Below are 12,042 nucleotides of genomic sequence, written 5' to 3'. Positions count from 1 at the left end.
ATTTCTTGCAATATTCACCTTTGTCTCAGCTTCAAAGGACGTCAGTCGGGACTTTGCACAACTTATGACAGTGACATGAAGTGAGTGAAGCTCTTGTAAATGAGTTTAGTGGGTCTCAGTTGGATTGTTGGTTAGATGATTAATTTTGTTTGGTAAAAAAAATTGTACAAGCAGCCAAGTCTGGCTGCAGTTGCAGCTGGGTTTTCTGAATTGCTTCTCTTTCGAAAACCTCAGCATCCATCATGGGGCTTGCAGCCTTTTGTTACTTATATACGCACAGTTTGAGAAACCTGATTGGAAACATGGTTACGTTTATAAACGACAACGAAATTGGCGTTCTCCGACTGGTATCTAGTCGGGTAAAGTCAGTTTCCATACCTCAGTTTGTGAAATCAGCTCCCCTGAGAATGCCGACTGTAATTTGGCTACTTTACTGTGTGTAATTGCCGGAAGTGACTTTCATTTTCAGCTGGACAAGAGATCAAGTTTTTCTGCCGTTTTACTGTGGGTCTCCTGAAACTGAACTCCTGAAAAGACCTTTTGATCCTCAATAAAGCAACATATTTCCAGGCGTGTTTGAGCAAAGTCCCACTCTGTTTCAGCAATCACTTTTAGATCAGCTGCAACTATTTAGCCATTTGTTTTCAGCATCTTCCTCGGACAGTAAGTATTACGCTTGGAATATATTGCTTTGAACTAAATGTTTGCATGCACATCATGGCCACCTCACTTGACGTGAGTTGATGTGGAGCGTCAGTTGTCAGAAATTACTGCCAGGAGTGCCCGAGGTGCGTTCTCGTAAGAATGTTGCGGCAGCATCATCTCAGCAGCACATTGGTATCTGGTAGAGAAGGATTATGCAATAGTGTCGCCATGTCTTTTGCTTTGTGCAACAAAAGACAATCACGAGTTGCTAAAGTTGTCAAATACAAACATGTCTTAATCATGATCAACATGCAAAGGGAAGAAATGTCAGGAGTGGGATTTGAACTCACGCCTCCATTGGAGACCAGAAGTCCCTTTGGGGAAAGAGCCCTTGCTTAAGTCTGGCGCCTTAGACCGCTCAGCCATCCTGACAGCCATTGGTGGGAATTGACTCTTTAGGACAGTGGAACTAACTCATTAGTTTATTATTCTCTAATTCAATCAACATACTCAAGGTGTTCTTGAGAAAAGTCTCCATTTCTTGCAATATTCACCTTTGTCTCAACTTGAAAAAACGTCAGTCGGGACTTTGCACAACTTATGAGAGTGACATGAAGTGAGTGAAGCTCTTGTAAGTGAGTTTAGTGGGTCTCAGTTGGAGTGTTGGTTAGATGATTAATTTTGTTTGGCAAAACATTTGTACAAGTAGCCAAGTCTGGCTGCAGTTGCAGCTGGGTTTTCTGAATTGCTTCTCTTTCAAAAACCTCAGCATCCATCATGGGGCTTGCAGCCTTTTGTTACTTATATACGCACAGTTTGAGAAACCTCATTGGAAACCTGATTTCCAGGTGTGTTTGAGCAAAGTCCCACTTTGTTTCAGCAATCACTTTTAGATCAACTGCAACTATTTAGCAGTTTGTTTTCTGCATCTTTCTCCAGACAGTAAGTCTTAGGCTTGGAATATATTGATTTGAACTAACCGTTTGGGTGCACATCATGGCCACCTCACTTGACGTGAGTTAATGTGGAGCGTCAGTTGTGCGTGAAGTGAGTAAAGCTCTTGTAAGTGAGTTTAGTGGGTCTCAGTTGGAGTGTTGGTTAGATGATTAATTTTGTTTGGCAAAACGTTTGTACAAGCAGCCAAGTCTGGCTGCAGTTGCAGCTGGGTTTTCTGAATTGCTTCTCTTTCGAAAACCTCAGCATCCATCGTGGGGCTTGCAGCCTTTTGTTACGTATATACGGACAGTTTGAGAAACCTCATTGGAAACCTGATTTCCAGGTGTGTTTGCGCAAAGTCCCACTTTGTTTCAGCAATCACTTTTAGATCAGCTGCAACTATTTAGCCGTTTGTTTTTAGCATCTTCTTCGGACAGTAAGTCTTACGCTTGGAATATATTGCTTTGAACTAACCATTTGCATGCACATCATGGCCACCTCACTTGACGTGAGTTGATGTTGAGCGTCAGTTGTCAGAAATTACTGCCAGTAGTGCCCGAGGTGCATTCTCGTAAGAATGTTGCGGCAGCATCATCTCAGCAGCACATTGGTATCTGGTAGAGAAGGATTATGCAATAGTGTCGCCATGTCTTTTGCTTTGTGCAACAAAAGAAAATCACGAGTTGCTAAAGTTGTCAAATGCAAACATGTCTAAATCATGACCAACATGCAGAGGGAAGAAATGTCAGGAGTGGGATTTGAACCCACACCTCCATTGGAGACCAGAAGTCCCTTTGGGGAAAGAGCCCTTGCTTAAGTCTGGCGCCTTAGACCGCTCGGCCATCCTGACAGCCATTGGTGGGAATTGACTCTTTAGGACAGTGGAACTAACTCATTAGTTTATTATTCTCTAATTCAATCAACATACTCAAGGTGTTCTTGAGAAAAGTCTCCATTTCTTGCAATATTCACCTTTGTCTCAGCTTCAAAGGACGTCAGTCGGGACTTTGCACAACTTATGACAGTGACATGAAGTGAGTGAAGCTCTTGTAAGTGAGTTTAGTGGGTCTCAGTTGGAGTGTTGGTTAGATGATTAATTTTGTTTGGCAAAACGTTTGTACAAGCAGCCATATCTGGCTGCAGTTGCAGCTGGGTTTTCTGAATTGCTTCTCTTTCAAAAACCTCAGCATCCATCGTGGGGCGTGCAGCCTTTTGTTACGTATATACGCACAGTTTGAGAAACCTCATTGGAAACCTGATTTCCAGGTGTGTTTGCGCAAAGTCCCACTTTGTTTCAGCAATCACTTTTAGATCAACTGCAACTATTTAGCAGTTTGTTTTCTGCATCTTTCTCCAGACAGTAAGTCTTAGGCTTGGAATATATTGCTTTGAACTAACCGTTTGGGTGCACATCATGGCCACCTCACTTGACGTGAGTTAATGTGGAGCGTCAGTTGTGCGTGAAGTGAGTAAAGCTCTTGTAAGTGAGTTTAGTGGGTCTCAGTTGGAGTGTTGGTTAGATGATTAATTTTGTTTGGCAAAACGATTGTACAAGCAGCCAAGTCTGGCTGCAGTTGCAGCTGGGTTTTCTGAATTGCTTCTCTTTCGAAAACCTCAGAATCCATCATGGGGCTTGCAGCCTTTTCTTACTTATATACGCACAGTTTGAGAAACCTGATTGGAAACATGGTTACGTTTATAAACGACAACAAATTGGCGTTCTCCGACTGGTATCTAGTCGGGTAAAGTCAGTTTCCATACCTCAGTTTGTGAAATCAGCTCCCCTGTGAAAGCCGACTGTAATTTGGCTACTTTACTGCGTGTAATTGCCGGAAGTGACTTTCATTTTCAGCTGGACAAGAGATCAAGTTTTTCTGCCGTTTTAGTGTGGTTCTCCTGAAACTGAACTCCTGAAAAGACCTTTTGATCCTCAATAAAACAACATATTTCCAGGCGTGTTTGAGCAAAGTCCCACTCTGTTTCAGCAATCACTTTTAGATCAGCTGCAACTATTTAGCCATTTGTTTTCAGCATCTTCCTCGGACAGTAAGTATTACGCTTGGAATATATTGCTTTGAACTAACCGTTTGGGTGCACATCATGGCCACCTCACTTGACGTGAGTTAATGTGGAGCGTCAGTTGTGCGTGAAGTGAGTAAAGCTCTTGTAAGTGAGTTTAGTGGGTCTCAGTTGGAGTGTTGGTTAGATGATTAATTTTGTTTGGCAAAACGTTTGTACAAGCAGCCAAGTCTGGCTGCAGTTGCAGCTGGGTTTTCTGAATTGCTTCTCTTTCGAAAACCTCAGCATCCATCGTGGGGCTTGCAGCCTTTTGTTACGTATATAAGGACAGTTTGAGAAACCTCATTGGAAACCTGATTTCCAGGTGTGTTTGCGCAAAGTCCAAGAGCTTTGTGCAACAAAAGACAATCACGAGTGGCTAAATACAAACATGTCTAAATCATGACCAACATGCAGAGGGAAGAAATGTCAGGAGTGGGATTTCAACCCACGCCTCCATTGGAGACCAGACGTCCTTTTGGGGAAAGAGCCCTTTCATAAGTCTGGCACCTTAGACCGCTCGGCCATCCTGACAGCCATTGGTGGGAATTGACTCTTTAGGACAGTGGAACTAACTCATTAGTTTATTATTCTCTAATTCAATCAACATACTCAAGGTGTTCTTGAGAAAAGTCTCCATTTCTTGCAATATTCACCTTTGTCTCAGCTTCAAAGGACGTCAGTCGGGACTTTGCACAACTTATGACAGTGACATGAAGTGAGTGAAGCTCTTGTAAATGAGTTTAGTGGGTCTCAGTTGGATTGTTGGTTAGATGATTAATTTTGTTTGGTAAAAAAAATTGTACAAACAGCCAAGTCTGGCTGCAGTTGCAGCTGGGTTTTCTGAATTGCTTCTCTTTCGAAAACCTCAGCATCCATCATGGGGCTTGCAGCCTTTTGTTACTTATATACGCACAGTTTGAGAAACCTGATTGGAAACATGGTTACGTTTATAAACGACAACGAAATTGGCGTTCTCCGACTGGTATCTAGTCGGGTAAAGTCAGTTTCCATACCTCAGTTTGTGAAATCAGCTCCCCTGAGAATGCCGACTGTAATTTGGCTACTTTACTGTGTGTAATTGCCGGAAGTGACTTTCATTTTCAGCTGGACAAGAGATCAAGTTTTTCTGCCGTTTTACTGTGGGTCTCCTGAAACTGAACTCCTGAAAAGACCTTTTGATCCTCAATAAAGCAACATATTTCCAGGCGTGTTTGAGCAAAGTCCCACTCTGTTTCAGCAATCACTTTTAGATCAGCTGCAACTATTTAGCCATTTGTTTTCAGCATCTTCCTCGGACAGTAAGTATTACGCTTGGAATATATTGCTTTGAACTAAACGTTTGCATGCACATCATGGCCACCTCACTTGACGTGAGTTGATGTGGAGCGTCAGTTGTCAGAAATTACTGCCAGGAGTGCCCGAGGTGCGTTCTCGTAAGAATGTTGCGGCAGCATCATCTCAGCAGCACATTGGTATCTGGTAGAGAAGGATTATGCAATAGTGTCGCCATGTCTTTTGCTTTGTGCAACAAAAGACAATCACGAGTTGCTAAAGTTGTCAAATACAAACATGTCTTAATCATGATCAACATGCAAATGGAAGAAATGTCAGGAGTGGGATTTGAACTCACGCCTCCATTGGAGACCAGAAGTCCCTTTGGGGAAAGAGCCCTTGCTTAAGTCTGGCGCCTTAGACCGCTCGGCCATCCTGACAGCCATTGGTGGGAATTGACTCTTTAGGACAGTGGAACTAACTCATTAGTTTATTATTCTCTAATTCAATCAACATACTCAAGGTGTTCTTGAGAAAAGTCTCCATTTCTTGCAATATTCACCTTTGTCTCAGCTTGAAAGGACGTCAGTCGGGACTTTGCACAACTTATGACAGTGACATGAAGTGAGTGAAGCTCTTGTAAGTGAGTTTAGTGGGTCTCAGTTGGAGTGTTGGTTATATGATTAATTTTGTTTGGCAAAAGGTTTGTACAAGCAGCCAAGTCTGGCTGCAGTTGCAGCTGGGTTTTCTGAATTGCTTCTCTTTCAAAAACCTCAGCATCCATCGTGGGGCTTGCAGCCTTTTCTTACGTATATACGCACAGTTTGAGAAACCTCATTGGAAACCTGATTTCCAGGTGTGTTTGAGCAAAGTCCCACTTTGTTTCAGCAATCACTTTTAGATCAACTGCAACTATTTAGCAGTTTGTTTTCTGCATCTTTCTCCAGACAGTAAGTCTTAGGCTTGGAATATATTGATTTGAACTAACCGTTTGGGTGCACATCATGGCCACCTCACTTGACGTGAGTTAATGTGGAGCGTCAGTTGTGCGTGAAGTGAGTAAAGCTCTTGTAAGTGAGTTTAGTGGGTCTCAGTTGGAGTGTTGGTTAGATGATTAATTTTGTTTGGCAAAACGTTTGTACAAGCAGCCAAGTCTGGCTGCAGTTGCAGCTGGGTTTTCTGAATTGCTTCTCTTTCGAAAACCTCAGCATCCATCGTGGGGCTTGCAGCCTTTTGTTACGTATATACGGACAGTTTGAGAAACCTCATTGGAAACCTGATTTCCAGGTGTGTTTGCGCAAAGTCCCACTTTGTTTCAGCAATCACTTTTAGATCAGCTGCAACTATTTAGCCGTTTGTTTTTAGCATCTTCTTCGGACAGTAAGTCTTACGCTTGGAATATATTGCTTTGAACTAACCATTTGCATGCACATCATGGCCACCTCACTTGACGTGAGTTGATGTTGAGCGTCAGTTGTCAGAAATTACTGCCAGTAGTGCCCGAGGTGCATTCTCGTAAGAATGTTGCGGCAGCATCATCTCAGCAGCACATTGGTATCTGGTAGAGAAGGATTATGCAATAGTGTCGCCATGTCTTTTGCTTTGTGCAACAAAAGAAAATCACGAGTTGCTAAAGTTGTCAAATGCAAACATGTCTAAATCATGACCAACATGCAGAGGGAAGAAATGTCAGGAGTGGGATTTGAACCCACACCTCCATTGGAGACCAGAAGTCCCTTTGGGGAAAGAGCCCTTGCTTAAGTCTGGCGCCTTAGACCGCTCGGCCATCCTGACAGCCATTGGTGGGAATTGACTCTTTAGGACAGTGGAACTAACTCATTAGTTTATTATTCTCTAATTCAATCAACATACTCAAGGTGTTCTTGAGAAAAGTCTCCATTTCTTGCAATATTCACCTTTGTCTCAGCTTCAAAGGACGTCAGTCGGGACTTTGCACAACTTATGACAGTGACATGAAGTGAGTGAAGCTCTTGTAAGTGAGTTTAGTGGGTCTCAGTTGGAGTGTTGGTTAGATGATTAATTTTGTTTGGCAAAACGTTTGTACAAGCAGCCATATCTGGCTGCAGTTGCAGCTGGGTTTTCTGAATTGCTTCTCTTTCAAAAACCTCAGCATCCATCGTGGGGCGTGCAGCCTTTTGTTACGTATATACGCACAGTTTGAGAAACCTCATTGGAAACCTGATTTCCAGGTGTGTTTGCGCAAAGTCCCACTTTGTTTCAGCAATCACTTTTAGATCAACTGCAACTATTTAGCAGTTTGTTTTCTGCATCTTTCTCCAGACAGTAAGTCTTAGGCTTGGAATATATTGCTTTGAACTAACCGTTTGGGTGCACATCATGGCCACCTCACTTGACGTGAGTTAATGTGGAGCGTCAGTTGTGCGTGAAGTGAGTAAAGCTCTTGTAAGTGAGTTTAGTGGGTCTCAGTTGGAGTGTTGGTTAGATGATTAATTTTGTTTGGCAAAACGATTGTACAAGCAGCCAAGTCTGGCTGCAGTTGCAGCTGGGTTTTCTGAATTGCTTCTCTTTCGAAAACCTCAGAATCCATCATGGGGCTTGCAGCCTTTTCTTACTTATATACGCACAGTTTGAGAAACCTGATTGGAAACATGGTTACGTTTATAAACGACAACAAATTGGCGTTCTCCGACTGGTATCTAGTCGGGTAAAGTCAGTTTCCATACCTCAGTTTGTGAAATCAGCTCCCCTGTGAAAGCCGACTGTAATTTGGCTACTTTACTGCGTGTAATTGCCGGAAGTGACTTTCATTTTCAGCTGGACAAGAGATCAAGTTTTTCTGCCGTTTTAGTGTGGTTCTCCTGAAACTGAACTCCTGAAAAGACCTTTTGATCCTCAATAAAACAACATATTTCCAGGCGTGTTTGAGCAAAGTCCCACTCTGTTTCAGCAATCACTTTTAGATCAGCTGCAACTATTTAGCCATTTGTTTTCAGCATCTTCTTCGGACAGTAAGTATTACGCTTGGAATATATTGCTTTGAACTAACCGTTTGGGTGCACATCATGGCCACCTCACTTGACGTGAGTTAATGTGGAGCGTCAGTTGTGCGTGAAGTGAGTAAAGCTCTTGTAAGTGAGTTTAGTGGGTCTCAGTTGGAGTGTTGGTTAGATGATTAATTTTGTTTGGCAAAACGTTTGTACAAGCAGCCAAGTCTGGCTGCAGTTGCAGCTGGGTTTTCTGAATTGCTTCTCTTTCGAAAACCTCAGCATCCATCGTGGGGCTTGCAGCCTTTTGTTACGTATATAAGGACAGTTTGAGAAACCTCATTGGAAACCTGATTTCCAGGTGTGTTTGCGCAAAGTCCAAGAGCTTTGTGCAACAAAAGACAATCACGAGTGGCTAAATACAAACATGTCTAAATCATGACCAACATGCAGAGGGAAGAAATGTCAGGAGTGGGATTTTTAACCCACGCCTCCATTGGAGACCAGACGTCCTTTTGGGGAAAGAGCCCTTTCATAAGTCTGGCACCTTAGACCGCTCGGCCATCCTGACAGCCATTGGTGGGAATTGACTCTTTAGGACAGTGGAACTAACTCATTAGTTTATTATTCTCTAATTCAATCAACATACTCAAGGTGTTCTTGAGAAAAGTCTCCATTTCTTGCAATATTCACCTTTGTCTCAGCTTCAAAGGACGTCAGTCGGGACTTTGCACAACTTATGACAGTGACATGAAGTGAGTGAAGCTCTTGTAAATGAGTTTAGTGGGTCTCAGTTGGATTGTTGGTTAGATGATTAATTTTGTTTGGTAAAAAAAATTGTACAAACAGCCAAGTCTGGCTGCAGTTGCAGCTGGGTTTTCTGAATTGCTTCTCTTTCGAAAACCTCAGCATCCATCATGGGGCTTGCAGCCTTTTGTTACTTATATACGCACAGTTTGAGAAACCTGATTGGAAACATGGTTACGTTTATAAACGACAACGAAATTGGCGTTCTCCGACTGGTATCTAGTCGGGTAAAGTCAGTTTCCATACCTCAGTTTGTGAAATCAGCTCCCCTGAGAATGCCGACTGTAATTTGGCTACTTTACTGTGTGTAATTGCCGGAAGTGACTTTCATTTTCAGCTGGACAAGAGATCAAGTTTTTCTGCCGTTTTACTGTGGGTCTCCTGAAACTGAACTCCTGAAAAGACCTTTTGATCCTCAATAAAGCAACATATTTCCAGGCGTGTTTGAGCAAAGTCCCACTCTGTTTCAGCAATCACTTTTAGATCAGCTGCAACTATTTAGCCATTTGTTTTCAGCATCTTCCTCGGACAGTAAGTATTACGCTTGGAATATATTGCTTTGAACTAAACGTTTGCATGCACATCATGGCCACCTCACTTGACGTGAGTTGATGTGGAGCGTCAGTTGTCAGAAATTACTGCCAGGAGTGCCCGAGGTGCGTTCTCGTAAGAATGTTGCGGCAGCATCATCTCAGCAGCACATTGGTATCTGGTAGAGAAGGATTATGCAATAGTGTCGCCATGTCTTTTGCTTTGTGCAACAAAAGACAATCACGAGTTGCTAAAGTTGTCAAATACAAACATGTCTTAATCATGATCAACATGCAAATGGAAGAAATGTCAGGAGTGGGATTTGAACTCACGCCTCCATTGGAGACCAGAAGTCCCTTTGGGGAAAGAGCCCTTGCTTAAGTCTGGCGCCTTAGACCGCTCGGCCATCCTGACAGCCATTGGTGGGAATTGACTCTTTAGGACAGTGGAACTAACTCATTAGTTTATTATTCTCTAATTCAATCAACATACTCAAGGTGTTCTTGAGAAAAGTCTCCATTTCTTGCAATATTCACCTTTGTCTCAGCTTGAAAGGACGTCAGTCGGGACTTTGCACAACTTATGACAGTGACATGAAGTGAGTGAAGCTCTTGTAAGTGAGTTTAGTGGGTCTCAGTTGGAGTGTTGGTTATATGATTAATTTTGTTTGGCAAAAGGTTTGTACAAGCAGCCAAGTCTGGCTGCAGTTGCAGCTGGGTTTTCTGAATTGCTTCTCTTTCAAAAACCTCAGCATCCATCGTGGGGCTTGCAGCCTTTTCTTACGTATATACGCACAGTTTGAGAAACCTCATTGGAAACCTGATTTCCAGGTGTGTTTGAGCAAAGTCCCACTTTGTTTCAGCAATCACTTTTAGATCAACTGCAACTATTTAGCAGTTTGTTTTCTGCATCTTTCTCCAGACAGTAAGTCTTAGGCTTGGAATATATTGATTTGAACTAACCGTTTGGGTGCACATCATGGCCACCTCACTTGACGTGAGTTAATGTGGAGCGTCAGTTGTGCGTGAAGTGAGTAAAGCTCTTGTAAGTGAGTTTAGTGGGTCTCAGTTGGAGTGTTGGTTAGATGATTAATTTTGTTTGGCAAAACGTTTGTACAAGCAGCCATATCTGGCTGCAGTTGCAGCTGGGTTTTCTGAATTGCTTCTCTTTCAAAAACCTCAGCATCCATCGTGGGGCGTGCAGCCTTTTGTTACGTATATACGCACAGTTTGAGAAACCTCATTGGAAACCTGATTTCCAGGTGTGTTTGCGCAAAGTCCCACTTTGTTTCAGCAATCACTTTTAGATCAACTGCAACTATTTAGCAGTTTGTTTTCTGCATCTTTCTCCAGACAGTAAGTCTTAGGCTTGGAATATATTGCTTTGAACTAACCGTTTGGGTGCACATCATGGCCACCTCACTTGACGTGAGTTAATGTGGAGCGTCAGTTGTGCGTGAAGTGAGTAAAGCTCTTGTAAGTGAGTTTAGTGGGTCTCAGTTGGAGTGTTGGTTAGATGATTAATTTTGTTTGGCAAAACGATTGTACAAGCAGCCAAGTCTGGCTGCAGTTGCAGCTGGGTTTTCTGAATTGCTTCTCTTTCGAAAACCTCAGAATCCATCATGGGGCTTGCAGCCTTTTCTTACTTATATACGCACAGTTTGAGAAACCTGATTGGAAACATGGTTACGTTTATAAACGACAACAAATTGGCGTTCTCCGACTGGTATCTAGTCGGGTAAAGTCAGTTTCCATACCTCAGTTTGTGAAATCAGCTCCCCTGTGAAAGCCGACTGTAATTTGGCTACTTTACTGCGTGTAATTGCCGGAAGTGACTTTCATTTTCAGCTGGACAAGAGATCAAGTTTTTCTGCCGTTTTAGTGTGGTTCTCCTGAAACTGAACTCCTGAAAAGACCTTTTGATCCTCAATAAAACAACATATTTCCAGGCGTGTTTGAGCAAAGTCCCACTCTGTTTCAGCAATCACTTTTAGATCAGCTGCAACTATTTAGCCATTTGTTTTCAGCATCTTCTTCGGACAGTAAGTATTACGCTTGGAATATATTGCTTTGAACTAACCGTTTGGGTGCACATCATGGCCACCTCACTTGACGTGAGTTAATGTGGAGCGTCAGTTGTGCGTGAAGTGAGTAAAGCTCTTGTAAGTGAGTTTAGTGGGTCTCAGTTGGAGTGTTGGTTAGATGATTAATTTTGTTTGGCAAAACGTTTGTACAAGCAGCCAAGTCTGGCTGCAGTTGCAGCTGGGTTTTCTGAATTGCTTCTCTTTCGAAAACCTCAGCATCCATCGTGGGGCTTGCAGCCTTTTGTTACGTATATAAGGACAGTTTGAGAAACCTCATTGGAAACCTGATTTCCAGGTGTGTTTGCGCAAAGTCCAAGAGCTTTGTGCAACAAAAGACAATCACGAGTGGCTAAATACAAACATGTCTAAATCATGACCAACATGCAGAGGGAAGAAATGTCAGGAGTGGGATTTTTAACCCACGCCTCCATTGGAGACCAGACGTCCTTTTGGGGAAAGAGCCCTTTCATAAGTCTGGCACCTTAGACCGCTCGGCCATCCTGACAGCCATTGGTGGGAATTGACTCTTTAGGACAGTGGAACTAACTCATTAGTTTATTATTCTCTAATTCAATCAACATACTCAAGGTGTTCTTGAGAAAAGTCTCCATTTCTTGCAATATTCACCTTTGTCTCAGCTTCAAAGGACGTCAGTCGGGACTTTGCACAACTTATGACAGTGACATGAAGTGAGTGAAGCTCTTGTAAATGAGTTTAGTGGGTCTCAGTTGGATTGTTGGT

General features: G+C 42.7%; 8 non-coding genes across 8 annotated transcripts; all 8 read right to left on the bottom strand.

The window, feature by feature from the left end:
* Positions 1–970: 970 nt before the first annotated feature.
* On the bottom strand, positions 971–1,077 carry trnal-uaa (transfer RNA leucine (anticodon UAA)). Its single transcript has 2 exons — positions 1,040–1,077; positions 971–1,015 (listed from the first exon to the last, which is right to left on the bottom strand). It is a non-coding gene; the product is annotated as a tRNA-Leu (tRNA).
* A 1,247-nt stretch (positions 1,078–2,324) lies between these two features.
* trnal-uaa (transfer RNA leucine (anticodon UAA)) lies at positions 2,325–2,431 on the bottom strand. Its single transcript has 2 exons — positions 2,394–2,431; positions 2,325–2,369 (listed from the first exon to the last, which is right to left on the bottom strand). It is a non-coding gene; the product is annotated as a tRNA-Leu (tRNA).
* A 1,635-nt stretch (positions 2,432–4,066) lies between these two features.
* trnai-uau (transfer RNA isoleucine (anticodon UAU)) lies at positions 4,067–4,173 on the bottom strand. The gene is made up of 2 exons: positions 4,136–4,173; positions 4,067–4,111 (listed from the first exon to the last, which is right to left on the bottom strand). It is a non-coding gene; the product is annotated as a tRNA-Ile (tRNA).
* Positions 4,174–5,247: 1,074 nt separating this feature from the next.
* Positions 5,248–5,354, bottom strand: trnal-uaa (transfer RNA leucine (anticodon UAA)). The gene is made up of 2 exons: positions 5,317–5,354; positions 5,248–5,292 (listed from the first exon to the last, which is right to left on the bottom strand). It is a non-coding gene; the product is annotated as a tRNA-Leu (tRNA).
* A 1,247-nt stretch (positions 5,355–6,601) lies between these two features.
* Positions 6,602–6,708, bottom strand: trnal-uaa (transfer RNA leucine (anticodon UAA)). The gene is made up of 2 exons: positions 6,671–6,708; positions 6,602–6,646 (listed from the first exon to the last, which is right to left on the bottom strand). It is a non-coding gene; the product is annotated as a tRNA-Leu (tRNA).
* Positions 6,709–8,343: 1,635 nt separating this feature from the next.
* trnai-uau (transfer RNA isoleucine (anticodon UAU)) lies at positions 8,344–8,451 on the bottom strand. The gene is made up of 2 exons: positions 8,414–8,451; positions 8,344–8,389 (listed from the first exon to the last, which is right to left on the bottom strand). It is a non-coding gene; the product is annotated as a tRNA-Ile (tRNA).
* A 1,074-nt stretch (positions 8,452–9,525) lies between these two features.
* trnal-uaa (transfer RNA leucine (anticodon UAA)) lies at positions 9,526–9,632 on the bottom strand. The gene is made up of 2 exons: positions 9,595–9,632; positions 9,526–9,570 (listed from the first exon to the last, which is right to left on the bottom strand). It is a non-coding gene; the product is annotated as a tRNA-Leu (tRNA).
* Positions 9,633–11,698: 2,066 nt separating this feature from the next.
* trnai-uau (transfer RNA isoleucine (anticodon UAU)) lies at positions 11,699–11,806 on the bottom strand. Its single transcript has 2 exons — positions 11,769–11,806; positions 11,699–11,744 (listed from the first exon to the last, which is right to left on the bottom strand). It is a non-coding gene; the product is annotated as a tRNA-Ile (tRNA).
* Between the last annotated feature and the right edge of the window lie 236 nt (positions 11,807–12,042).

This window comes from Channa argus, unplaced genomic scaffold (genome assembly GCF_033026475.1).
Source record: "Channa argus isolate prfri unplaced genomic scaffold, Channa argus male v1.0 Contig039, whole genome shotgun sequence".
In the NCBI taxonomy this organism is placed as follows: Eukaryota; Metazoa; Chordata; class Actinopteri; order Anabantiformes; family Channidae; genus Channa; species Channa argus.
The sequence above is the reverse complement of the archived record's forward strand: the minus strand, read 5'-3'. Positions and strand labels throughout refer to the sequence as shown.